Here is a 26,220-nt window from a genome sequence, read left to right as displayed (position 1 = left end):
AAATAAATGAAATAGAAACAAAGAAAACAATAGCAAAGATCAGTAAAGCTAAAAGGTGCTTCTTTGAGAAGATAAACAAAATTGATAAACCATTGCCAGATTCATCAAGAAAAAGAGGGAGAGGACTCAAATCAATAAAATTAGAAATGAAAAAGGAGAAGTTACAACAGACACTGCAGAAACACAAACCATCCTAAGAGACTACTACAAGCAACTCTATGACAATAAAATGGACAACCTGGAAGAAATGGAAAATACGCACAGACCAATCACAAGTACTGAAACTGTGATTAAAAATCTTCCAACAAACAAAAGTCCAGGACCAGATGGCTTCACAGGTGAATTCTATCAAACATTTAGAGAAGAGCTAACACCCATCCTTCTCAAACTCCTCCAGAAAATTGCAGCAGAAGGAACACTCCCAAACTCATTCTATGAGGCCACCATCACCCTGATACCAAAACCAGACAAAGATGCTACAAAAAAAGAAAATTACAGACCAATATCACTCATGAATATAGACGTAAAAATCCTCAACAAAATACTAGCAAACATAATCTAACAACACATTAAAAGGATCATACACCATGATCAAGTGGGATTTATCCCAGGGATGCAAGGATTCTTCAATACATGCAAATCAGTGTAATACACCATATAAACAAGTTGAAGAATAAAAAACATGATCATCTCAACAGATGCAGAAAAAGCTTTTCTCAAAATTCAACACCCATCTATGATAAAAACTCTCCAGAAAGTGGGCATACAGGGAACCTACCTCAACATAATAAAGGCCATATACGACAAACCCACAGCAAACATCATTCTCAATGGTGAAAAACTGAAAGCATTTCCTCTAAGATCAGGAAAAAGACAAGGATGTCCTCTCTCGCCACTATTATTCAACATAGTTTTGGAAGTCCTAGCCACGGCAATCAGAGAAGAAAAAGAAATAAAAGGAATACAAATTGGAAAAGATGAAGTAGAACTGTCACTGTTTGCAGATGACATGATACTATACATAGAGAATCCTAAAGATGCCACCAGAAAAGTACTAGAGCTAATCAATGAATTTGGTAAAGTTGCAGGATACAAAATTAATGCACACAAATCTCTTGCATTCTTATACACTAATGATGAAAAATCTGAAAGAGAAATTAAGGAAACACTCCCGTTTACCACTGCAACAAAAAGAATAAAATACTTAGGAATAAACCTACCTAGGGAGACAAAAGACCTGTATGCAGAAAACTATAAGACACTCATGAAAGAAATTAAAGATGATACCAACAGATGGAGAGATATACCATGTTCTTGGATTGGAAGAATCAATATTGCAAAAATGACTATACTATCCAAAGCAATTTACAGATTCAATGCAATCCCTATCAAATTACCAATGGCAGTTTTTACGGAACTAGAAAAAAAAAAATCTTAAGATTTGTATGGAGACACAAAAGACCCCGAATAGCCAAAGCAGTCTTGAGGGAAAAAACGGAGCTGGAGGAAACAGAGCTCCCTGACTTCAGACTATACTACAAAGCTACAGTAATCAAGACAGTATGGTACTGGCACAAAACCACAGATATAGATCAATGGAAAATGACAGAAAGCCCAGAGATAAACCCACGCACCTATAGTCAACTAATCTATGACAAAGGAGGCAAGGATATACAATGGAGAAAAGACAGTCCCTTCAATAAGTGGTGCTGGGAAAACTGGACAGCTACATGTAAAAGAATGAAATTAGAACACTCCCTAACACCATACACAAAGAAAACCTCAAAACGGATTAGAGACCTAAATGTAAGACTGGACACTATAAAACTCTTAGAGGAAAACATAGGAAGAACACTCTTTGACATAAATCACAGCAAGATCTTTTTTGATCCACCTCTTAGAATAATGTAATTAAAAATAAATAAATGGGACCTAATGAAACTTAAAAGCTTTTGCAAAGCAAAGGAAACTACAAACAAGACGAAAAGACAACCCTCAAAATGGGAGAAAATATTCGCAAACCAATCAACGGACAAAGGATTAATCTCCAAAATATATAAACAGCTCATGGAGCTCAATATTAAAAAACAAACAACCCAATCAAAAAATGGGCAGAAGACCTAAATAGACATTTCTCCAAAGAAGACATACAGATGGCCAAGAAGCACATGAAAAGCTGCTCATCACTAATTGTTAGAGAAATGCAAATCAAAACTACCATGAGGTATCACCTCACACCAGTTAGAATAGGCATGATCAGAAAATCTACAAACAACAAACGCTGAAGAGGGTGTGGAGAAAAGGGAATCCTCTTGCACTGTTGGTGGGAATGTAAATTGATACAGCCACTATGGAAAATAGTATGGAGGTTCCTTAAAACACTAAAGATAGAATTACCATAGGACCCAGCAATCCCACTACTGGGTATATACAGAGAAAACCATAATTCAAAAAGACACATGCACCCCAATGTTCATTGCAGCACTATTTACAGTAGCCAGGTCATGGAAGCAACCTAAATGTCTGTCGACAGACGAACGGATAAAGAAGATGTGGTACATATATACAATGGAATATTACTCAGCCATAAAAATGAATGAAATTGGGTCATTTGTAGAGGCGTGGATGGATCTAGAGACTGTCATACAGAGTGAAGTAAGTCAGAAAGAGAAAAACAAATATTGTATATTAACGCATATATGTGGAACCTAGAAAAATGGTACAGATGAACCGATTTGCAGGGCAGAAATGGAGACACAGATGTAGAGAACAAATGTATGGACACCAAGTGGGGAAAGTGGCGGGGCGTGATGGTGGTGGTGGTGGTGTGATGAACTGGGAGATTGGGACTGACATATATACACTAATATGTATAAAATGGATAACTAATAAGAACCTGCTATACAAAAAAATAAAATAAAATTCAAAAAAAATTCTTATTTACCCACAAAGAAACAAACAAACAAAAAACCTTTTAAGATCAAGGATAAGAAATTAAATTCATTAAAGCTAAACAACAGAAAAGGAAACGAAACTGAGTTATCTGCAGTGAGGTGGATGGACCTAGAGACTGTCGTACAGGGTGAAGTCAGAAAGAGAAAAACAAATACCATATGCTAACACATATATATGGAATCTTCAAAAAAAAAAAACAAAACGGTTCTGAAGAACCTAGGGGCAAGACAGCAATAAAGACGCAGACCTAGAGAATGGACTTGAGGACATGGGGAGGGGGAAGAGTAAGCTGGGACGAAGTGAGAGAGTGGCATGGACATTTACACACTACAAAGGTAAAATCAATAGCTAGTGGGACGCAGCCACATAGCACAGGAAGATCAGCTCCGTGCTTTGTGTCCACCTAGTGGGGGGGATAGGGACGGTGGGAGGGAGGCACAACAGGGAGGAGATATGAGGATATATGTGTATGTATAGCTGGTTCACTTTGTTATACAGCAGAAACTAACACACCATTGTAAAACAATTATACTCCAATAAAGGTGTTAATAAAAAAAAAACTAAACAACAGGTATAATTTCTAATCTTGCTATGTGTCTTTTTAAAAGCACAGAGAGGGACTTCCCTGGTGGTGCAGTGGTTAAGACTCCAAGCTCCCAATGCAGGGGATCCAGGTTTGATCCCTGGTCAGAGAACTAGATCCCACATGCATGCAGCAACTAAGGGTTCACATGCCACAACTAAGGAGCCCGCGTGCCGCAACTCAGACCTGACGTAACAAAAAAAATAAAAAATAAATAAAAGCACAGAGATTTTCTGTAATTGGTATTATAAAACAACATAAATAAAACAAAACCAAAATGGGAAATTTCCAGTCAAAATAGTAACGGCATCTACTTCTTCTACTCCCTTAGGCCCTTGTCATTTAAACAATCTGCAAAGTGGTAGTTTTGTGCCTAAGTGTATAAATTTGGGGTATTGTCTCACAACATAAGATATTTAGCCCTGGTGAAAGAAAATTAATGAAGCACATCAACCTTAACAGACAATTATTTAAGGAGATTGGGAATACTACACTATTGACCAGACTTGGGAAAAGTAAGGTTATAGGACATCCACAACTCCTCCCCTACCCCATTTCACCCTAAAAATCTTCTTTTAAACATGGAGACTCAAAAACTTGAAAGGAGACACACAACTATGCCATAGATCAATCTCTGTCTTTCTCTCTCTCAAGATCCATGCAACAGATCAATCTGTCCCTCTCTCTTTCTTCAAATACACCCTCCTATATTCACAATGCTCTTTACGTTACGTTACCTCTTAAACCTTTACAAATAACCTGGAAGGTCAACGAGTGTGCTATTTTTTTTTTTTTTTATAGAAAAGAAAACAGAAAGGCCAAGAAACTTGCTAGTAGTGGAACCAGACCTAGAAACCAAGTCTCCTGCCTTCAATTCTGAAGCTCCTTCTACTATACACAACACTGCCCCTTCTGTAATACAGGAAAGCCTTCTACAAAACATTTGGCTGGATACCAAGACAGCCGTCCCAGACTGAATTAGACTCTATACAGACAGCCGTCCCAGACTGAATTAGACTCTATACAGACAGCCGTCCCAGACTGAATTAGACTTTATACAGTAAATAGTGTAAATAGTGAGGATTTAATGCAATTACTGGCATGAAGGCATACATCTTTTTATAAGTGAAAAATCAGTTGGTTTTAAGTTAAATCAACATAGTCTGTGTATGGTGGGGGAAACACGCAGAACACTCTTCTAAAAAGGAAGTCGAAATGAAGTATGCAGATTTGCACATTTTACAATAGCTAACAGAGGTAGTGTAATCAACACAGTGAGTAGAAAAAAAGAAAACAGTAGACAACTAAAAAGAACAATGTAAATAGAAACTGCATGATGTTTTAATTTTTAGGAAATAAAATGAGGGGCTTCTTTTCTTCCTCCCCCCACCCTAAAATAATTTGAGATTTTAGAACATTAGGCTCTAAAATGAGAAGTAGCAGAAGGTTTTATTTAGCCATCAAACGAAATCCCTGCCAAAACTGCTGGATCTGGAATATAACACATCAGAAATCCAAAGTCCTATTTGTAGATCAGTTACTAGTACTATATAGTTTATATTAACCAATTATTTAAATCTTTCAATTCTCACATCTGTAAAATCATAACACTCTAGCCAAACTATTTTCTAATGACCTTGGAAGGAGGAAACAATGTCTACAAAGGTAATGAGCAATACTTTAATTCCCATTATCCACTGCAAAAATAAATATTCCTCAAACATTTTCTATGTGTGAAGTACTAGGCTAGGCTATAAGTGCAGAGAAAATGATGGTCTTTATAACCTAGAAAAATAAAGCACAGAGAAATGCTTAACTAATGACAGTAACTGCATGATAAATCTGAGGCATCTCAGAGAAACAGCTTTCATAGGACAGCAGTCAAACAGAATGAAGTTGGATTTGATCAAGATACCAAATAAAAACAGTAGTCATTAGGTTTAGCTGGGAAGAAAAGAGGAAAGTAGGTTGCTGTGTCCTTTGGGTTCCCAAAGCGTATCACTTATCTGTTACTGCATTTAACACCTGTATGGTAGTTTGTCATCTCTGCTTATTCAATTGAATAAGAGACCCTATTCGCTTCATTTTTCTATCCCTAATCCCTAGCAGAAGGTCTGGCACACAGAAGATAATCAATAAATGTTTTTTGAACAGGCAAGGTAAGGACAGGATTCCCTATTTAAATTATTTTAATCTATACTACTTGTGCAGGTAATTTACTCCCTGTCTCTCAACTCCAAAACCACCACTCTAGACTGCTTTGTGGTGCTTAGGCTGAGACTGTGCAACTGTATTTCACCAACTCTTCTGCCAGGGGGCTCCCTGTTAGGCTTTGCCAATGGAGGTAATGAATGGAGATGGGAAAGCAGGAAGACGGGTGAGGGGACTTCCTTCCAGTTACTGGCAGCAGCAATTGGTTCCAGCCTCCAGCTTCTTTCAGTATCCCCCAGAACTAATCAGCAGCTCAACAAGGCTGACCTCAAAAGTTCAGAACCAGGCCAGCAGAACCTCTTCTCTGAGCTCTTTAACTGATTACTATAACGTTCTCTTTTTGCTCTTAACACTCGTCTAACCATCTCCCTATATTAAATCCCCTCTGTTCAAATTCCTATTGAAGTTTGTTTTCTCTGTTGGACACTAATACATTGCTAATCACAGTGATTCTAGCTGCTCTCCTCTGAGATACCTTGCTTCTTTACTGAAGGGAAAAAAGCAAAGTAACTTTGGAGTTACAGGTAAAATATATTTTAGAAAGAAAAACACCAAACCTTTTAAATTTGTGTCTGTTAAATTGCAACAAAAAAATCATTTACCTTTTGTGATTTAAACTATCCAGCTTGCAAAGGAAAAAAAAGAGAGGAAACAAGAAATATTTACACAGTTCCGGCTATTCCAAGCACACACCCCCACGTCCTCTCACTAGAGCACATGTATCCTAGAGAAAATGTGAGATAGTGGAGCTGGTCTGCTGTTCCTCAGTGGTCTCAGTTCCCACAAGCCTCTCCTGGTATGAGCATGACGCCACGCTGAATGTGATTCTTATATTTAAAGACTTTTTTTTTTTGCTGTGTTCAACACAGCCCATACTGCAGGCTGACTACTTCATCTAGTGTTCAACAAAAGAAACAACAATCTATTCCAACACTAAAGCTGAACTGAACTTATTGGTATGTTTTCCTATCCTAAGGGATTTTCAAGCATAATTTCTTACTACATGTGTTTTTCATTTTACGCACTGACGTTAGAATCTAACTTTTTCATAAACTACAACTACACGCTACAGCATAGGAACAAAAAGAAATCCCTCTTGCAGGAGAGCCCCTAATCAACACAACTGCTGAAAACAAATGACCAAAATGCTTTGTTCAAATGTTTTGGTTTGTTACTTCATTTAATAAGACGCCCTCATTAGACAATTTAATCTGAGGTTAATTTCAAAAATAATTTTTCATTATTGTACTTAATAGATTTTTTTAAAATTATGACAAAATGGCAGACACAGAGAGAAGGCAAATTCGAACAATGAGAATCTTTCTCAGAATTCTTAGCAACGTATGTATATAGTTCCTGAGCATCCAAGAAAAGGTATCACTAGACCCAGACATATTAGTCCACTTCGGCTGCCTAACATCCATAAGACAAAACAGAAGTGAAAAAAATTTTAAAGTTAAAAGTCCATGCCAGTTCCACTGGGGTTCCTCCAGAAAGCATAAAAGTGGAGAGTGGGCCACCTACTCCCTTAGCATAATTCGGGGACTCATCACCTAGCTCCTGCCCATGGACATACTAATACCAGTTGCTACTTAACTGCCAAAAGTCCCATTACCACAGTCAGTATATCCATGTAAAATCAACCAAGCTATACACCTTACAAGAGACACCAGAGGACCCGTCTGACACATTAGGTAGAAAAAGTGAAAGTCGGGGGTGGGGGGGGGTGGAATAGACAGGATATCTGGATCTACAGAGAATGGACAGGGTAAATTTTACTGTACCTTTGTACCCAAATATATGGGGATCTACTCACTTAAATGCAAATAAACACTCAGTAAGTTACTATAATAACTTATTGATATCTTGAAAGATTCCAAAGAAATGAAAAACATCAGGAAATTAAATAACTAATGTCTGACAACAATGTCTGTCTTCCACACCATGCGTAACAAACATTAATTAAAAATCAAGTGTAGATCTGTATGCCGTCAGACTGTACATAATCTCACAGTATTTTTCCCTTTTTAAAAACTGCAGGGGCTTCCCTGGTGGCGCAGTGGTTGAGAATCTGCCTGCCAGTGCAGGCGACACGGGTTCGAGCCCTGGTCTGGGAAGATCCCACATGCCGCGGAGCAACTAGGCCCGTGAGCCACAACTGCTGAGCCTGCGCGTCTGGAGCCCGTGCTCCGCAACAAGAGAGGCCGCGATAGTGAGAGGCCCGCGCACCGCGATGAAGAGTGGCCCCCGCTTGCCGCAACTAGAGAAAGCCCTCGCACAGAAACGAAGACCCAACGCAGTCAAAAATAAATATATAAATAAATAAAAGATTACTATTAAAAAAAAAACCTGCAAACTGGGATACACTGTCTAGTTTCCCCAGATTTAACAAATGAGTTGATACAAAGGTGTGAAGTGCTTTAAGTCACACCAGAAATGCTGCCATAATTTTAATAAAGTGCATTTTAATGTTAACTCACTTTTCTTGCTAGAAGGAATTATGCTTCTGTGCTAATGTATAGAAATGAAACTGTCACTGAAACATCTGGTTATATATTATTCATTAGACGTATATCACCTTTACTCCAAAGACTGCATAATATAAACACAAATCACGAATAAATCAAATCAAAGAGACAGACCTGACAACCACATGCTGAAGGTCAGTAATAGACAAATGAAATTCCAAAGATGTTTGCTGACCTGCTCCATATTTCTATCCACACAAACCTGGGAGCTAGCAGTCTGAGTGTTCCACACAGGCAGAGGAAAAAACTCAAAATTCGTAGTCTGTTGAATGTCTGCATTGTCTACATTATGTTAATGGTTCTAACTTAAAATCTTTCTGTGCAGCACATTTGAGGACCATCAGCATATTTTTCTAATACTCAAGCGGACTAGCCTACTCAGGCAGTTTTCCTTCATAAATTCTCCATTTCACTCTCACAACTACTGTAATTTACCTCAAATGTGTATTCCACAACGGTACCTGAAGGAAATTATCTCCAATCCTTAGAAAAAGTAAGGGGCCATAATTGCTGTGCTAGCCTTGGAAAATGGAGTCTTATATAACTACCCATTATTTTACTAAAAATCACGTTAAATGTACAAACAAGATTTTAAAAGATACCTGTTGATTGTGACAAGTAGAAATTTTAGGGGAAAAAAGGAATAACCAAGAGTCATATTGCTGCCATTTAAATGCTTTATAAATCAAAGGATGAAACACTCACTTTAAAACCAAGCTCTAACACCAATCTAAGTTATCAAAATATTCAACAACTACACTCTAATACAAGTGAGGAAGGCAGATTATCTGCCAATTACACTAAAGTATTCCAGCTGATCATCTTGGAACTACCAAAAGTAGACTATGTGATGCAAATCACACATACATTAGTTTTAAACATAATTCTCAGTCTAAAACAATGAAACCATGTCTCAATTTTTTTACTTTTTAAAAGAAATAAACCATATTACTAAAATACCGAATGCAAAGCTACCCTTTTCACAGCAAACAAGTATCTTTACACACCTTCGAGAAACCTGACATTTTCAAACCATTTTACCACGTAAAGGTACACATTCTCTAAAACTTCTGACAGCCAGGCAATAGTTATCCAAAAAAGGTTCAAGGAGGTAAGCCTATAATTGGTCTTAGGGGCCAAATAATCGGAATGAACCTCAAAGTTTTAGAGACCAATTTTTACTAACAGTATCTCTGGGAGCAGGGAGGCAACGTCTGTAGGAGGGAAATGATCCTGACAACCAGGACGAGGGCTCCCCGGCAACACTCGGTACCAAAGACCTCAGCGTACACGACTGGGTTCAAAACGCGAAGCTTCCATCAGAAACAAACCAAGACACCCCCTCCCCCCACGACTCCTCCGGGGCAACCTCGCGGTTTTAGAAAGCAGCAACAGATACTCCCGAGCAGGCGAGCGGCAGTCCAGGAATGTTTTAACCAGGAGGGGTCTCCCCGCAGCCTACAGGGAACCCCGACGACGAGGACCGCCTCTACGCTCGAACCCGGACTCCAGCACCCCGGGGGAAAGCGGGCTATTTGCACAAAGCGCCCCTGCCTCACCCTCCACAGTGCGGACACACACCCCCGGCTGCGAGGGGGAAGCCCGGAGAGGAAAACCCTGCATTCCACGCGGTTCGCCCCCGGAGAGCGGACGTGGAGAGGCTGGGGCCCCCGCCCCGGGAGGCGAGGGGGCCGCACCGCAGCCCCGGCCTCCGCGCAGAGGAACGAGCGGTTCGCACGAAGGAAGGAATCCCCGAGATTCGCCCACGGGGTCCTCCCCAAGCCGGACTCCCCACCCCCGCCAAGACCCTCGAAGAAACGGGAACAATGAGAAGCCGCCTCCCCCGCCATCCCCGCCCCGAGAGCGGCCGGGGGTGGCGGCGCCATCTCCCCTCACACCCCCGCGAACACACCCCCCCCCCGGCCCCGGGGCGGCCGTCAGCCGCCCGCAGCCACGCCGAGCTAACACGCGGCCGAGCCCGCCGCTTCCGCGCCCCTCGCCTCCCCGCCCGCCCCGCTCACCGGCTCCTGCCCCAATCCGGGGCTCCGCTAGCCGCGGCCGGAGCGAGACTCAGGTACAAGGCGCCGCGGCTGCCGGCGCCGCCGCACAATATGGCGAGCCTCGGCTTCCGCAATGGAGCTCGGGAAATACAACAGGGGCCGCTCAATATTCATGAGAGACCGAGGGGAAGCCGGCTCGGCCGGCGCGGAGGGGAGGGCGGGAAGGAGCGAGTGGGCGAGGGGGCGGAGGCGCGGGACAGGGACGTGCACGGCGCCAGGAGGCCCGTGGCGCGAGGGGAGGGGGCGCCGCCGTGTACTGCCAGGAGGGCCCGAGCCGCCGCCCCGCCCCGGGCCGCCCGGCCCCGCCCCCCGGCGCCCTCCGCGGGGCGACGGAGCCCCCGGGCAATGCCCGGATGACGACGGCGGCGCTTCGTTCTCGGCGTTCTCTCTCCTTGAGGTCTCCTGCCCCTACCTGCGACCCCTATTAAGCCTCCCTGGCCGGCTGCTGGGGATCGGGTTCGGACTCCTGCTCTCGCCTGGGACTCCCTAAAACACAACCAGTTAGTCTACCAAAGAGTATATAAAATGCGTATAAATTAAGCTACAAACTGAAGTAACAAAGTGAAAGAGTTCCCTGACCTCAAGATATACTATTGGTGTTCTCTGGAAAAGGTAACCAACGCTACCAGATAGTTAATGTGAAGGCACTTGTGGCACGAAGGAATGGACTGCACTGGGAATTGGAGGAACTAGGTTTATAGCCTCCAATGCGTCTCTAACTATGTGACTTAACTAAATTATATAGTTGCTCTGGACTTTACTTTCCTCAGTTGCAAAATGAGACGATTGTGTTGAATGATTCTTAGGTCCTTTCCAGCTTTTGAATTCTGTAAAACTCTCTACAAGCAATGCCAAATAAATGTTATGAATTTACATAAGATTTTGGAAGAGCAAAGGAACCGTTCCAGCTGGTGTGTTCAGGGGAGATTTCCTGAGGAGCTCGGAGTCGAGTAGGACTGTGAGTGTTAGCTTTGGATAGGTAGAAAGAAAGAAGACAGGCATTAAAATATTAAACACAACACACTGTGTGCCCTACCTAACAATCCATTAAGGTAAACAAGAGCAAAGACAGTGACTTCAAAACTGTCACTAACTACCTAAAGCTTTAAATAAGAAATGACAATTCTCAGATTCTACCAGCCCTTCAAGGTTAAGGTCTTTTTCCAATGTGGAAAAAAAAAAAAAATCAAAATAATTAGGAATGCTTCTGCTTCTACAAGGTCCACTTTCTAGAGACAGGGCAGTTGCAGAAGCATCTCCCTTCTTTGTTCACAACTGCACATGTCGTTCAATTAATGCTGCTCATAATTCAGAACGTTTTGCTCTAGTGAAAATGCTTATGAAAATAATGTGTGGTTAGGTTAAGAAATTCAATTGATGTTGAGGAAAGTGATCATTTGTAAAAAGCACAGGACCTTTATGGATAAAAGTTAAATATGGTACTTTAAAAAAATTCACGGGACAATTGATGGAAAACTTACGGGATATCTGGATTAAATGTGATTAAAAAGCTAGACCTCAGGCTAGCATCCTTAATATGAAAGACACTACTGACAAATTAATGGAACTCATATTATCTATTTTATCTCTTACTCAGAAACTTGGACTGAGAGTATTATGGGCCTTCCCTGACTACCTTAATCAGGAAAGGCTGTGTTATGGTATAGTAACAAATCTCCATGCCTTAACACAACAGAAGTTTATTGCTTGCTCATGCTTCATGTGAATCAGACTCATTCTATTTCAGTCACTCCAGGATTGACAGAGGGCTCCAGATTGACAGAAGGCTCACCATCTTGTAGCTGTATCACCCAGAGCACAGCAACTGAGTCTCTGTGGCAGAGGAAAAAAGTGAATAAAGAATCCCTATGAACTTTTCACAGCCTTAGCTTGGAAGGAAACAGATCTCTGATCACATGTCATTGGCCAAAACTAGTTACATAGCCTCCTCCATCTGCAAGGGGACTGAGTCCTTGAACTGAGGCTGAACCGAGTTCAGAAGAAGTGGTGATATTGGTGGACAATACTGACGTCAATCACCCTGACCCCACCAGTCAGCTTCTAGATGTTATGAAAAAACTCTAAGAAGTTTTATTTCATAACACTAGCTCTCTTGAGTGGCTTCAAGAAAGGTATGCTTTCAAAACATAAACTCTCTGCACTTGTTAAGAGTTGATTATCATATAAATAGAATGGACTTTCCATTTTTCTTCCCCTTTGTTTTAATTGTGTATTAAATCAATGTGAAGTCCATAGTCAGCCTGTCAATAGTGATTTGACATATCCAGCCTATATTCTTTTTGCTAATTTTTCGACCTGACATGAGGGATACCACCCTGAAAAACATTTTCTACTAACACCCTGCCCCCTTGTTAAATCTACTAATTGGAAGTGATAACTATATTTTAAGCAGGAAGACATTAAATTAATACTATATAATACTAGATGAACTCTAGTTAGAAAGTTTCTTTTCCCTCAAAACTTCAGAAGTAGTACCCTGTTAATCACACGGTGAATTGGGTAGACATCTCTGATCACAAAAATCATCTCTTTACTGGCTTTCTGCTATGGTAATGCTACAAAATTAGATTAGTTCAGCTCAGTCGACTTTTATTGAGCAACTACTATGTGCTAACACTTTGCCGAGTGCTTGGAATAAAGATATTAATGTAACTAGGACACAAGTTCCTTGAGAGCAGAAATCTTGTTCACCAGCATATACCTAGCACAATGCTTGGCATATAATAGATGCTCCTTAAATAGGCGTTAAGAGAATGAAAGATTGGGAATCTTTGATCCCAGTGTTTATATGAAATAGAATAGTTCATATGAGCTTGGTTTGCCTCACTTTACCACTTAAAAGCAGACATTCCTATCAAGATTGCATTTAGTCCCCCAGAGGCTTTCTCTGTTTAGGCAGTGTGTCTCAAATGGAAATTCACGCCTGCCTATTCTATATCCACTCCATGGATTTCTTTTCAGCTGTGCTCCAAATATCTAATTGTTATCTGCTTATCTGAGATGAAAATTGCAGGCCACCAATAGTTTGTTAATAACAAGCTATGTATATATCACAGTTTACAGAACACTTTTATATCCATTATTTCACTGACTCTTCAGAACAGTTCTCCAAGGTATTATTCCTACTTCACAGAGGAGGGAAATGTGATTTCTGTGGTTAACTAACTCTCCCAAACATTGAGTTCATAAGTGGCAGAGCTGAGGCTCAAACCTAGGTCATCTGACTCCAAGTCCAGGGTACATTCCATTATGCCACATGTGCCTTCCCACTCTGTGCTGCATACACAACTCCAGCATTTTTCTTCTTTCTAATGGGTAAGCAGTCTGAGGCAAACATCTCCAGAGCTTCCTCTCAACACTAGTATTTATTCCAGTCCTCAACGTGGTCTATTTTCAAGAAGCTAGAGATAATGCTAAATATAATAGTATATGAACCTGATCTGTTGACAAAAACCATCAGGTTTTGTTTTTGTTTTCTTAGAAAAGTTACTTTAAGAAAACAAAACAAACTTAAAACTAAAAGGTAGGTTAAAAGACTGGAATATCTTGGGATTTAATCACTATATATATGTATATATATAAAAAAAATATATATATATATATATAAAACTGTCAAAATATATCTTCTACCAGAATCTTTATTTGCCATCTTTTAGATGTGTTGTGCTTTCTTTGAAAGGGTCAAATTAAGTAGAAACATTGTAGAAAGGCCTAAAGAGACCTATAATTCAAGGTGGCTTCAGGAAGCAGGCAACTCAAGATTTACTACCTCTTCAGCTGAAAAAATATAGCTCTAGCCACAAGCTTTAGTGAAGTTTTATTTGTATTTCAACATAGTGCATTTCTTTTTGTGACACTTTCCTTTTGGTGTTTTAGTTCATTGTTCCTTTTTATATTCCTAAGACAACCAAAATAATTGGTGCTACTCTTAACTGTTCACCTTAAACAGATTAAATGAGATGGGCTGGTTAAGCTTTTGGGGAGAACTAAATAATATTGCTGTTTCCCTTCTATGGAGACTTGGAATGGTATTTTATATGTCCCAGATGAGGCCACATTCTGCCTAACATCTGTTAGTGCCTTTTAGTAAAATAATGAACTAGCATGTGTTTGAAAAAAGTCAAAAGAATAAAAGTTTTCATTCTGATGCAGCACAAATAGCCAACTGTTTCTTTGTAGTTAATAATGGAGGATATTATTGTGATATCCAACTTGATATATACAATGAAGTATGATTTAATAATTAACTGGCTTTAGTTTTCTAATGTGAAGTAAGTTTATTCTATTCAAACAAACTTTGCAGGTCTTTTCCTTTTAAAATATTTACTGCAAGAGATGAGAACTGTGCCTTGGCATTGATCTAGGAACACCAAGAATAATCCTGGAAACTAGCAAGGAATAGATAATTAAGATCAAAACTTAGAACTAAAATGGAAATTTCTCTGGAAAAGAAGGCTGCAAGATCCCAGGGGGAAAGTACAGCTGAAGAGTGTGAAATATTTAAATCAAGTTACAGCTTGCTCAAACTGCCCTTGTGGACAATTTAATTTTTCCCACTTAAAACAAGCATGGAAGAATAGTTTTTGTGGGTGAGAGAGTGGAGGGTAAAGACATCTCTTATCTAACATTCTTGGAAATGTTTTTCAGTGAAGAATTTAAAAGAACTGCCAGATCCCAACCATACAAAGAAAATTTTGTTTTATTTTAGACTACATCAAGATGAAGAAAACCCTGCAGTATCCATTAGCATTTAATACTCCACAAAAGTAAACCATTGAAGTATACATTGAATAACATACTGAAGTAGGTTACAATTCAGGTAAATCTGAAAACGATTCTGGTCAACCTAGAATACCAAGGTTTTATGTGTTACATCCAGGAAGAGATTTTTTCCTAAGGACTTTAGTCTGTAGAAAATTTTTTGTTTTATGTTTTTAAAAAAATTTATTGAAGTATAGTTGACTTAACAATAGTATATTATTTTCAGGTGTACAACATGGTATTTCAATATTTTTATAGACTACACACCACAAATATTATACAATATTATAAAGTATTGACTATCTTCCCTGTGCTGTATATTACATCTCTGTGTCGTATTTATTTTATAACTGCTAGTTTGTACCACTTAAGCCTTTCACCTGTTTTGCCCCTCCCCTGCCCCCTCCCCTCTGGAAACCACTAGTTTGTTCTATCTGTGAGTCTGTTTCTTTTTTTTTTTTTTTTTTAATTTATTTTTTTAGCATCTTTATTTATTTTATTTTTTTAACATCTTTATTGGAGTATAATTGCTTTACAATGGTGTGTTAGTTTCTGCTGTATATCAAAGTGAATCAGCTATACATATACATATATCCCCATATCTCTTCCCTCTTGCATCTCCCTCCCTCCCACCCTCCGTATCCCACCCCTCTAGGTGGTCACCAAGCACCGAGCTGATCTCCCTGTGCTATGCGGCTGCTTCCCACTAGCTAGCTATTTTACGTTTGGTAGTGTATATATGTCCATGACACTCTCTCACTTTGTCACATCTTACCCTTCCCCCTCCCCATATCCTCAAGTCCATTCTCTAGTAGGTCTGTGTCTTTATTCCCGTCTTGCCACTAGGTTCTTCATGATTTTTTTTTTCCCTTAGATTCCATATATATGTGTTAGCATACTGTATTTGTTTTTCTCTTTCTGACTTACTTCACTCTGTATGACAGACTCTAACTCCATCCACCTCACTACAAATAACTCAATTTCATTTCTTTTTATGGCTGAGTAATATTCCATTGTATATATATGCCACATCTTCTTTATCCATTCATCCAATGATGGACATTTAGGTTGCTTCCATGTCCTGGGTATTGTAAATAGAGCTGCAATGAACATTTTGGTACATGTGTGAGTCTGTTTCTGTTTTGCTATATTTGTTCGTTTGTTTTGTTTTTTAGATTCCACGTAAAGGAAAACGTACAGTATTTGTCTTTCTCTGTCTGATTTATTTCACTAAGCATAACACCTTCCAGGTCCATCCATGTTGTCACAAATGGCAAGATTTCATTCTTTGTTATGGCTAATATTCCATTGTATATATTGTTTCATCATTTTTAAATAAACACATTTCATAAGTCATGCTTATAAGATCAGAATTGACTGTGGTTCCTTAAGAATTATGAGTTCTGCCACATGTGGAGTAAGATAAGATACAGGTAGCTGCAAATGAATCTTCTTGTCATAGTATCCTGTTAGGTATATACGGGTGGCCTAACTCACCTGGTTGTGTCCCTCTCCAATACTCACTCATCCTCTGATCTAATCAGCTTTTGTTCTAGAACAGTATTGATGTTCAGAGTTAGTGGATTTCCAATTCCTTGACTTCTTGACTCATACATCCTTAGCTCCAGTTTCACTTTTGGACTTCATCACATTAGCTGCCCTGTTTTGACCGTCCCTTTCCTAAAATTCAAAAGACTACTCTGGGCCTGAGCTCAACACAGCTGTCCTTTCTTCTACATGATCCAGTTCTTAGCTATTTGGCAACCTATTCATTTCCTGACTTGGCTCTTTAATTAGGCTTGGCCATATTCTCATCTAAGCCTTTAGCTTGTGGCTTCACACATAGTGAATGCAAATTACATTACAAGAAGATGTCACAAATATAACCCATAGACACCATGTCATTCATGGTATGGAAAAAGAGCCATCTCTGTCAACAAACAGAAAATACAGAGCTCTTCAGTGGAAAAGAACAGAGCAGCAATGAGGTTGCTATCTTTGGAAATGAATACTCCAGGAATGATCTTGGGTCAGGAGAACCCATGTTAGGAATGTCATGTGATGTTATTGCAGCTACCCAAAGAAAAATTATGACCAACAGGAAAGTTTGTTATTGGTGGACTTTCAAGTAGAACTGCATTTGGATGTTGATTTTATCAAGTAGAACTGCATTTGGATGTTGATTTTAAAGTCTTATCAAACTACAGTAACATTTCATACCAAGAGTAAAAGTTTAAAATGTTATATATTAATCCTAAATTCCAATTGGGACTCAAAGTTTGACTCGTTCTCAAACCACATTTAGTGTCTTTTCTCCCCCATTCACTTGCTTAGATTAGCAGTGTGCAAGTATGTCCCCCCTCCCCCCAGAGTGAAAGTAGCAGGAGGGCAAAATGTCATTACTCATCTTTCAACACCAGTCATTATTCAGCACTTGAAACAAGGTTTTATATATTTTATGTAGATACAGATGTAGATATTGAATATATATGTGTATATATGTATATATATATATACATATATGTTTCTGCCTTGCTCCTAAGATACATTTGGTATACCTTTAATTAATGATAATAACTACAGTTTTGTAAAAGCAGTCAATAAAAATACTTTATATATTTTACAAAAAGTATCTAACTTAATCATTACCATAACATTTAGAGAAATGCAAATTTGAATAGATATAATTTTCTACCTACCATGTTCAGGCAATTATAATACTCACTGTTGGTCAATGTTTATGAACACAGATATTGCACACTTTGTTGATGTTCACGAAAAATGACACAACCTCTTAAAAAGGCAATTTGGTCATTATCTCTCAAAATTTTAAATGTCTATATTTTTAGCCTAAGAAATCCAATTCCAGGAATATATCCTACAGAAGTATTCACACAGTGTACAAAGAAATATATACATGAACGTTAATTTTTGTATTGATTGTGTTTGTAAAAAACTTAATATAACCTACATTTTTGGCTAAACAAATTTTGGTAAATCCATACAGTAATACATCATATACCCGTTAAAAATGAGACAGAGCTACAAGTACTGACGTAGAAAGGTATCAAAGGTATATTATCAAATGAAATAGTTCTCAGCGATATGTTCCATATATCCCATTTTTGTAATACAGAAATATTTTTAAAATATACACCAAACTATTAGGAGGGATTGAGTATATTTAAAGAGAGGAGGACTTTAGAGGACTTTCAGTTTCTAAATTGTTTACTTTCTGCATTGTTTGAATGTTTCACAATGGAATAAAACGTGTTTTATCACAACAGTAGTAAAGGTACAATTACATGCTTATCTGTTAAAAATGAGTGAAAATTTCCGCACATATCTACCTATTATTAACTGAAGGACTGAGGTAAAGAAAACAATTGTTCTAGATCAGGCATCATCAACAAAACAAATAAGAAAACTAGAACTTGGGAATTCTTGACTTTCTAAGAGATCTGGTAGTGTAGTGGCCTTGAAACTCAGGAATTCAAATGACTTGTTACTAGACCCCAGTCTCTATTCCCCTAAACATTCCTAACCCTACTTGATAAGAATTTAAGCTAAACAGGGACCAACCAATGCTTATAGAGCCCTCAAAAATAGTTCTAGGACCGATACAATTATTTTGGGATTCTCTTCTCCTCCTACTAATTTATATCCCACAGTCTCTAAGGCAAATGTTAGGTGTTGTTTGCTAATTTGACTCCTTAGTTCTCCCTCAAGAAATTCCTACTGATTTAGCATGTGATTGCAGGAAGCAAGTACAAATTGTAGGCTGAGAATCAAATATTTGAATTTTCCATCTTATACATCTCTATTCCAGGGAATTTTTTCCCCAGACTCTTTGAGATCACCATATAGTAAAAAGCTTGGGCAATATATTAGGGTGGGTTCAGGAGACTTGACTTCCCTCCAACTATGGCTCAAATGACCTGAGGGGTGACAGCAAAAAGTGCTATCCACTGAAGCTGGGGTAGAGTGGGGATGGGGTTGTGCAGAAATAGAGGGACTCAGGGACTGACTGGAAAGTACAGGTTGTTTTTCCAAAGTGGCCGAATGCCCACAGCTGGAGCCAGAATATAATACACAGGCAAGGAGAAAGTCCAGGAAAGCAGGGCTTAGGATAAGTTTAAGGGGGTGCAAGGCACCCAACCTGAAAGCTGAATCAGAGGGTCTGAAGCGAAGAACATCAAGAGTAGCTATCTCTCTGTCTCTTTCAGTGGAGAAGATGACAGGTGAGGTGAGGAATAAGGGAAATGTACAACATGGCTTATGTGAGCTGAGGCTGCAAATGGACACCCCGACTCTATGTCCTCAAGTTGCAGGTGGGCCAAATCTGAAGACAAAGGCGAAACAGAGAATTACTGAGTGAGGGTCATGAGAAGCAGAGGGGCAGATAGGAAAATTAGTGATAATGCCCTGAAGTTGGAAGAAGCTCCTGAGATAGATGAGAAGAATCAGAGTGCGTGTTGAAAAGAGCCAGGGACAATGAGAGCTGAACATGTGATGACTGGTTTTCTCTTGGTTCTTCTAATCTCTCTGACCCTCTCTAGCTCAGTCTCTTTTGTGGCTTCTCATCATTACCCCAAACTCTAAGTTTTGGAATGTCCCAGGCTTTAGTCTTAGGACCTTATGTCCTCTTAATTTATATCCCCTCCCTTGGTGATCCTATTCAGCCTATCCTATGGCTCCAAGTACTACCCATATTGACAACTCCCCATTTTCTCCAAACTTATGAACTTCTGTAAGTTTCTGGAAACTTGAGGACCTCTCCAAACTTATGTCCACCTCCCTATTCAGCCTCTCCACTTGGATGTCCAATGGGCATCTCACACATAAAATGCCTAAACTGGACTTCATCTTTGAAATGTGAACAAAGAAAAATGTGATTGATAACTGTCCTTTTATTTGTAGCTGTAATATCTATATTGCTCTACTAGACCCAGTTAAGAGAAATTCTTCTTTCTAATTACTTAAAACCATTTAAATAACTCAAATTTAAAATGAATGTTTCAAGTATACTCACATACGTGTTCATTTTTACATTCCCTTAGCAAGAGTCGACAATTAACCAGAGTCAGTAATTCAGAGACATAAGACATAGACCCTATTCTCAAAGAACCCAGCATCTAGTAGGGGAAACAGACACATACTAAATGTGGTGAGGCCAATAAGAGAAAGGCCACAGAAATAATTCTCCCTCAACCGCCATTATTAATTACACACCATAGAGCAGCATTTTCTCTCATAAGACTCCACCCTTGGCAATATTGGCTTTAGTCCTAGAAGTCGGAAGAGGTGTAGGTAGAGTCACAGCTGTGCTAATATCCAACAACCTCATAAACTTTGTATGTGTTAGGTACCGTGCTAAGTATTTTACAAGCATCATCTCATTTAATCTTTATAACAAACCTATGAGGAAGTTACTACCGTCATAACTACCATTTTATGGATTAGAAAATGGAAGTTTAGGGAGTTCCCTGGTTGCCTAATGGTTAGGGTTCTGGGCTTTCACTGCCATTGCCCAGGTTCAATCCCTGGTCAGGGAACTGAGATCCCACAAGCCACACGGCGTGGCCAAAGGAAAAAAAAAAGAAAAGAAAATAGAGGTTTAAAGCATTTCAGTACTTGCCTAAGGCACCTCAAGCAATAGGGTGTGCAAATTCATGTCCTTAACCATTATTCTAAACTGCCCTCTCACAACTGGTGGTCCTGCTTTAATTAATAAAAATGGGGATACATTTTTTTGAATATTTGTACTAAAATAAGAGAATAAACATATGAATAATCCAAATAGTGAATATCCGTTACACTTTAGTAATAATCCCCAATTACTAAACATAACTGGATAAAAAAGACTATAGCATAGGAAGTTGTGAAATGGTGGTTCAGTTTTTCAAAGCTCATAGAGACACAGCAGCAAGGATTGATCATTTCAAGTTTCCCACTGATTGCCTTTGGAGACAAGTTCTGAGTAATAAAGCACATTCTGTGTGAGCTAAGAATGGAAAAATCATCAGACTTGCAAAGGCTAAAAGAATAGAAGCCAAAGCCTATAGGAATACAGTCTTCCAAATGTATTAGCTGTTATGCATTGATTTATCACATGTGGCGGGAATTTAAAACAGATGTGTGTTTTGTGGAGGAGACTATCCCGTGACAGGGGAGAGGAATGTGACCTCAACTTGAAAGTAAAGAATCAGAACTCGTACGTGGTTCAGAAGTTTCCTTTTATGCTAGTCATATAATGAAATAAAAGTTCTTCAATCATCTTTTCAAATTAACTGGGACTTCATTTCTTAATCTGGAACTTGTTGAAACTTCTGGCTTTTGAAATGCAGTTCTTTTCGTTGAAATGCAATTATATTTGAAAAATATTTCAAAGATCTAAGATTTTCTGAGTAACTTCTACTTAATCTAAAGCAAAATATCCTTGGAAAATACAGCTTTGATATGTAAATATTAACATTTACACATCCCTATTTTCTCTGTTCTCATCTGTAATTTCAGACATCACATTTCAATAGCTAGAATTCAATAACACATCTTTGTCTGACATCTGCTTTTTTTTTAACTGAAGCTATAAAGAAGTCTGTTCTTTTCAGATCACATTTAAGTACTGAAAGTAATTTCATTTTAAAGATTATATCTAAGGAAAAAAAAATGATTGTTTTCTACATTAGCCTAACATATCTACCTACAGTTATATAAACTTTCTATTTTTCAATACTTCAAAATTATTAGTAAAGATTTCTCATAATAAGTGTTTTAGTTTGGAAACAGTCTTGAGACAAAAAATGCACAATATAGAATAACTTTGTAGTCATCTAGTTTTGAGGGAAAATTATCTTAAAAATCATTAGTTAAGCAAAAATGCTTTTCTCAAAAGTACCTGTGATTTAGCTTTCAGTTTATTTTTACTATCCATTTATATGATCAGATAAAATTTTAAAAATAATTCATCAATTTAGACAGTTTCTATCACAGGAGAAAAGACAGTTGATCATACTGTGGAGACATCCACACGTGCACACATACATGGATATTGAACACCAAAGAGATTTAATTTGCTCAAAGCTAGAGTGATCATTGACAGTCTAAGAACAGCAGAGAAGGAAGGTCCCTCTCCCTGTAAGAAGTTATCGAAGGAAACTAGACACATGCCTGGAAGAAGCTACCTGAATTTCTCATTGCATGTCTATAAACTGCCAAAACGATTTGTTCATTTGTTTAACTTTCCTCAAACATGTATTGAGCGCTCATTGTGTTCTGGACATTCTTCTAGGCATGAGGGGGAAAGGAAATGAAAAAGATGTATAAATGATATGTCTTGCTTAACAAGCTTAAGGTTTCTCAAGGAGGTAAAAGTGACATGCAGTGAAATGCAATACCTGTTAAGTGTACAACTGGGTGAGCTTTAACAAATGTAACCATGTAACCAACACCCCAATCAAGATAGAAGACACTTTCATCACCCCTAGAAAGTTCCTTTATGTCCTCCTTCAGTCAACCTCCCTTCCCAAATAGGCAATCATGTTCTGATTTCTATCACCATGGATTAGTTTGTCTGCTCTTGAAGTCACATAAATGGAATTATACAATACATATTCTTTTGTGTCTGATTCTTTTACTCTGTCCAATGTTTTAGAGATTCATCCATATTGTTGTATTAGTAGTTCATTCCATTTTATTACTGAGTAATATTCCTGTGTATAAATATGCAACATTTTTTCAAAAATCCATAATCTTGTTGATGGACATTTGTATTTGTTTCCAGTTTTTGGAATAAAGCTGCTATTAATATTCTTGGTCAAGTTTTTGTGAATTTATATTTTCCTTCTCTTGTATAAACACCTAGGATTGGAACTGCTGGGTCATTAAGTGGGTGTATAATTTTATAAGCTCCCAAACAGTTGTCCAAAAAAAGCTATACCATTTTATACTCCCATGAGCAGTGTATGAGAGTTCCACTTGTACCACACACTTGCCAACAACTGATGTTGCCAATCTTTAATTTTAGCCATTTTAGTGGGTGTGAAGTAGAATTTCAATGTAGTTTTAATTAATATTTCCCCAATGACTAATGATGTTAAGTATCTTTTCACGAGCTTATTGACCACTTGTATGTCTACCTCTGTGAAATGTCTGTTCAAGTCTTTTGCCTATGTTTAATTGGGTTTTTAAATCCTTTTATTTTTTATTTGTAGGAGTCCTTTAGATATAATGGTATAATGATATAAGTTCTTTATCAGGTGTATATATAAGAATATTCTCTCTCAGTTTTTTAATAGACTTTATTTTTTAGAACAGTTTTAGATTAACAGCAAAACTGAGCAGAAGGTGTGGAGAATTCCCATATACCTCATGCCCCTACACCTCCTCCCTCAGTATCAACATTCTGCACCCAAAGTCCATGGTTTACATTAGGATTTTCTCTTGATGTTGTACATTCATTGGATTTGGACATACATCCACCATTATAGTATCATAAAGAGTAGTTTCATACAGAGTAGTTTCAATGCCCTAAAATTCCTGTATACTCTGCCTATTCATCTCTCTCTTCCCTGAACCCCTGACAACCACTGATCTATCTACTGTCTTTGTAGTTTTGCCTCTTCCAGAATGTCATATAGTTGGAATCATACAGTATGTAGCCTTTTCAGATTGGCTTCTTTCACTTAGAAATATGCATTTAAGATTCCTCCATGTCTTTTCATGGCTTGATAGCTCATATTTTTAGTGCTGAATAATATTTCACTGTCTGGATGTACCAGTTTATTTATCCATTCACCTACTGAAAGATATCTTGCTTGCTTCCAAGTTTGGGCAATTATTAATAAAGCTGCTATAAACATCCATATACAGGTTTTTGTGTGGACATAACTTTTCAACTCATTTGGGTGAATACCAAGGAGCACAATTGTTGGATCGTATGATCAGAGTATGTTTAGTTTCGTAAGAAACTGCCAAACTCTCTTCCAAATGGCTGCATCATTTTGCATTCCCACCAACAGTAAATGAGAGTTCCTGTTGCTCCACATCCTCACCAGCATTCGGTTGTTAGTATTTTGTATTTGGGCCATTCTAATAGGTATGTAGTGGTATCTCATTTTTGTTTTAATTTGTAATAGCTTAATGACACATAATATTGATCATCTTTTTCATATGCTTATTTGCCATCTGTATATCTTCTTGGATGAGGTGTCTGTTTAGGTTTTTGCCCAATATTTAATTAGATTGTTCTAATTAAAGAATTTGGTATATGCACACATTGTGAATAGATTAACACTGTCAAGCTAATTAACGTATGCATCACTGCACATAGTTTCTATTTTGTGTGTGTGTGGTAAGGATACTTAAAATCAACTGTCTTAAAAATATGGACCGCTTCTCGAATTTGCATGTCATCCTTGTGCAAAAGCCATGCTAGTCTTCTCTGTATCATTCCAATTTTAGTATACAAGCCGCTGAAATGAGTACTCAAGATTTATTTTTTCCATACATTTTTTCCAGTTGTTCCAACACCATTTGTTTAAAAGACTTTCCTATCCCATTGAATTGACTTGGCACCTTTGTATTGATAAATATTCAATTAACCGTAAATGTGTGGGTCTATTTTTTATTTCACTATTCTGCTTTACACACACACACACACACACACACACACACATTTTATTTTATGACTGTGTTGTATAATCCAGGCTGGATTCATTATTATATTTTTATTATAATTTACATATTATATTTATTATAATTATATTCATTTTAAAATTCCATTTTAAAAAACTAAGACAAAAACATTTTCATGGCTTCCTAAAAGTGTTGTGGTCCCTAGGCACTGTGCACTGTGATTAAGGATAATTGGCTGTGGTAGGGATAAAGCTAGCTTCTGCACCCGTAGCCATGTCAGAGACTAGGCACAGGGGCCTATGAAATTTCTCTGTGAGCGCAGGCTGGGCTTGTAGCCCCCGAGAGCAGCAATTATCTAGTAGCCTGTGATAGGTTACTTTTAATACAGTATTTTCATTGTGTTATCCCTGACCCTTCAGTAAAGTCTTTTAAATATTATGATCCTGACTTAGTTGGTCTATGGGGAATTAAGGAAAATGTCTTTATCAGTCAGGGTTCTTGGTTGTAAGCAACAGAAGCTGACTTTAGCTGACTGAGTGGGAAAGGAGTTTTATTAAAAGTTACGAAGTAGTTCACAGAATGGTTGGAATATTTGGAACATTAGACTCAGGGCTAAGCTTTTAGGAAGAATGCCCAAAACCACATTCCATGAGCAGGTCTAATGAGGAAAATGTTGCCACCACCAGGCACTAGAAGTTACAGTTTACCCCACTGCAATTCTGTGCCAGGAAAGCAGTTGTACTCTTACTGCTATAGTCATTAGCCCCAATGTATTATTTGTGCCAAGAATTCAATCTTGCAGCCCCTGTACTGCTAGCACAGAGTGAGAGACTGAATGTTTCATTAATAATTATGTAAAAACACTTTGACACATATAAGACCAACCAAAATGTCTGAAAAGCAGAAAGTCAGGAGAATGGGGAATTCTCAATTTCTCAAGAACTTCTCAAGAAAACAAAAATACCACGTAATATATATACTCAAGGAGCTCACAGTTTTCTGAAGGAAAGAAACACATGCACAACTACTAGTAAAGCCACTCTCCTCTTTAATATAAATGAAATGCTGTGGGAGCAGAGAGGAGAAGACAATTTCAAACAAGGAGAATTTGAGTCTTAGATCTTGAAGAATAAGCAGGATTTTGGTAAGCAGAGAATGAAACATTCTTGGATAAAGGGAACCAAGTGGGCAGATAAGCAGAGTTCAACTGCACGGTGTATTTGAGGAACTATAAGTGGTCTACTGTGGGTGGTGGAGAGGCTGCGGTGAGGTGTGAGACTGAAGAGGTTGATGACTATTATGTCGTGTGAGCCTTACTTTAATATGAGCTCCGGAGTTCAAATTTTACTCTGGAAAGCCCATTGGAAGTTTTTGAAAACAGGAAGTAATATGGTACTCAACTTCATCACTGTGCTTGAGGTGGATTAATTATCCTAGGTTAGAGGAACAGTAAGAGACACTGGGG

The 26,220-nt window shown here is 38.4% G+C and overlaps 1 protein-coding gene and 1 non-coding gene across 4 annotated transcripts in view; both read right to left on the bottom strand.

The window, feature by feature from the left end:
* Nucleotides 1-10,610, bottom strand: part of RNF2 (ring finger protein 2) — a 76,944-nt gene extending 66,334 nt beyond the window's left edge. For all 3 annotated transcript variants that reach the window (XM_068541402.1, XM_068541398.1, XM_068541403.1), the window contains exon 1: nucleotides 10,299-10,610. The gene's annotated coding sequence lies outside the window, so the exon portion shown is untranslated. The remainder of the gene's footprint in view (nucleotides 1-10,298) is intronic.
* Nucleotides 10,611-24,498: 13,888 nt separating this feature from the next.
* On the bottom strand, nucleotides 24,499-24,607 carry LOC137763129 (U6 spliceosomal RNA). The gene has a single exon (XR_011073696.1). It is a non-coding gene; the product is annotated as a U6 spliceosomal RNA (small nuclear RNA).
* Between the last annotated feature and the right edge of the window lie 1,613 nt (nucleotides 24,608-26,220).

The sequence above is a fragment of the Eschrichtius robustus genome, chromosome 3 (genome assembly GCF_028021215.1).
Source record: "Eschrichtius robustus isolate mEscRob2 chromosome 3, mEscRob2.pri, whole genome shotgun sequence".
Classification (NCBI taxonomy): domain Eukaryota; kingdom Metazoa; phylum Chordata; class Mammalia; order Artiodactyla; family Eschrichtiidae; genus Eschrichtius; species Eschrichtius robustus.
The sequence above is the reverse complement of the archived record's forward strand: the minus strand, read 5'-3'. Positions and strand labels throughout refer to the sequence as shown.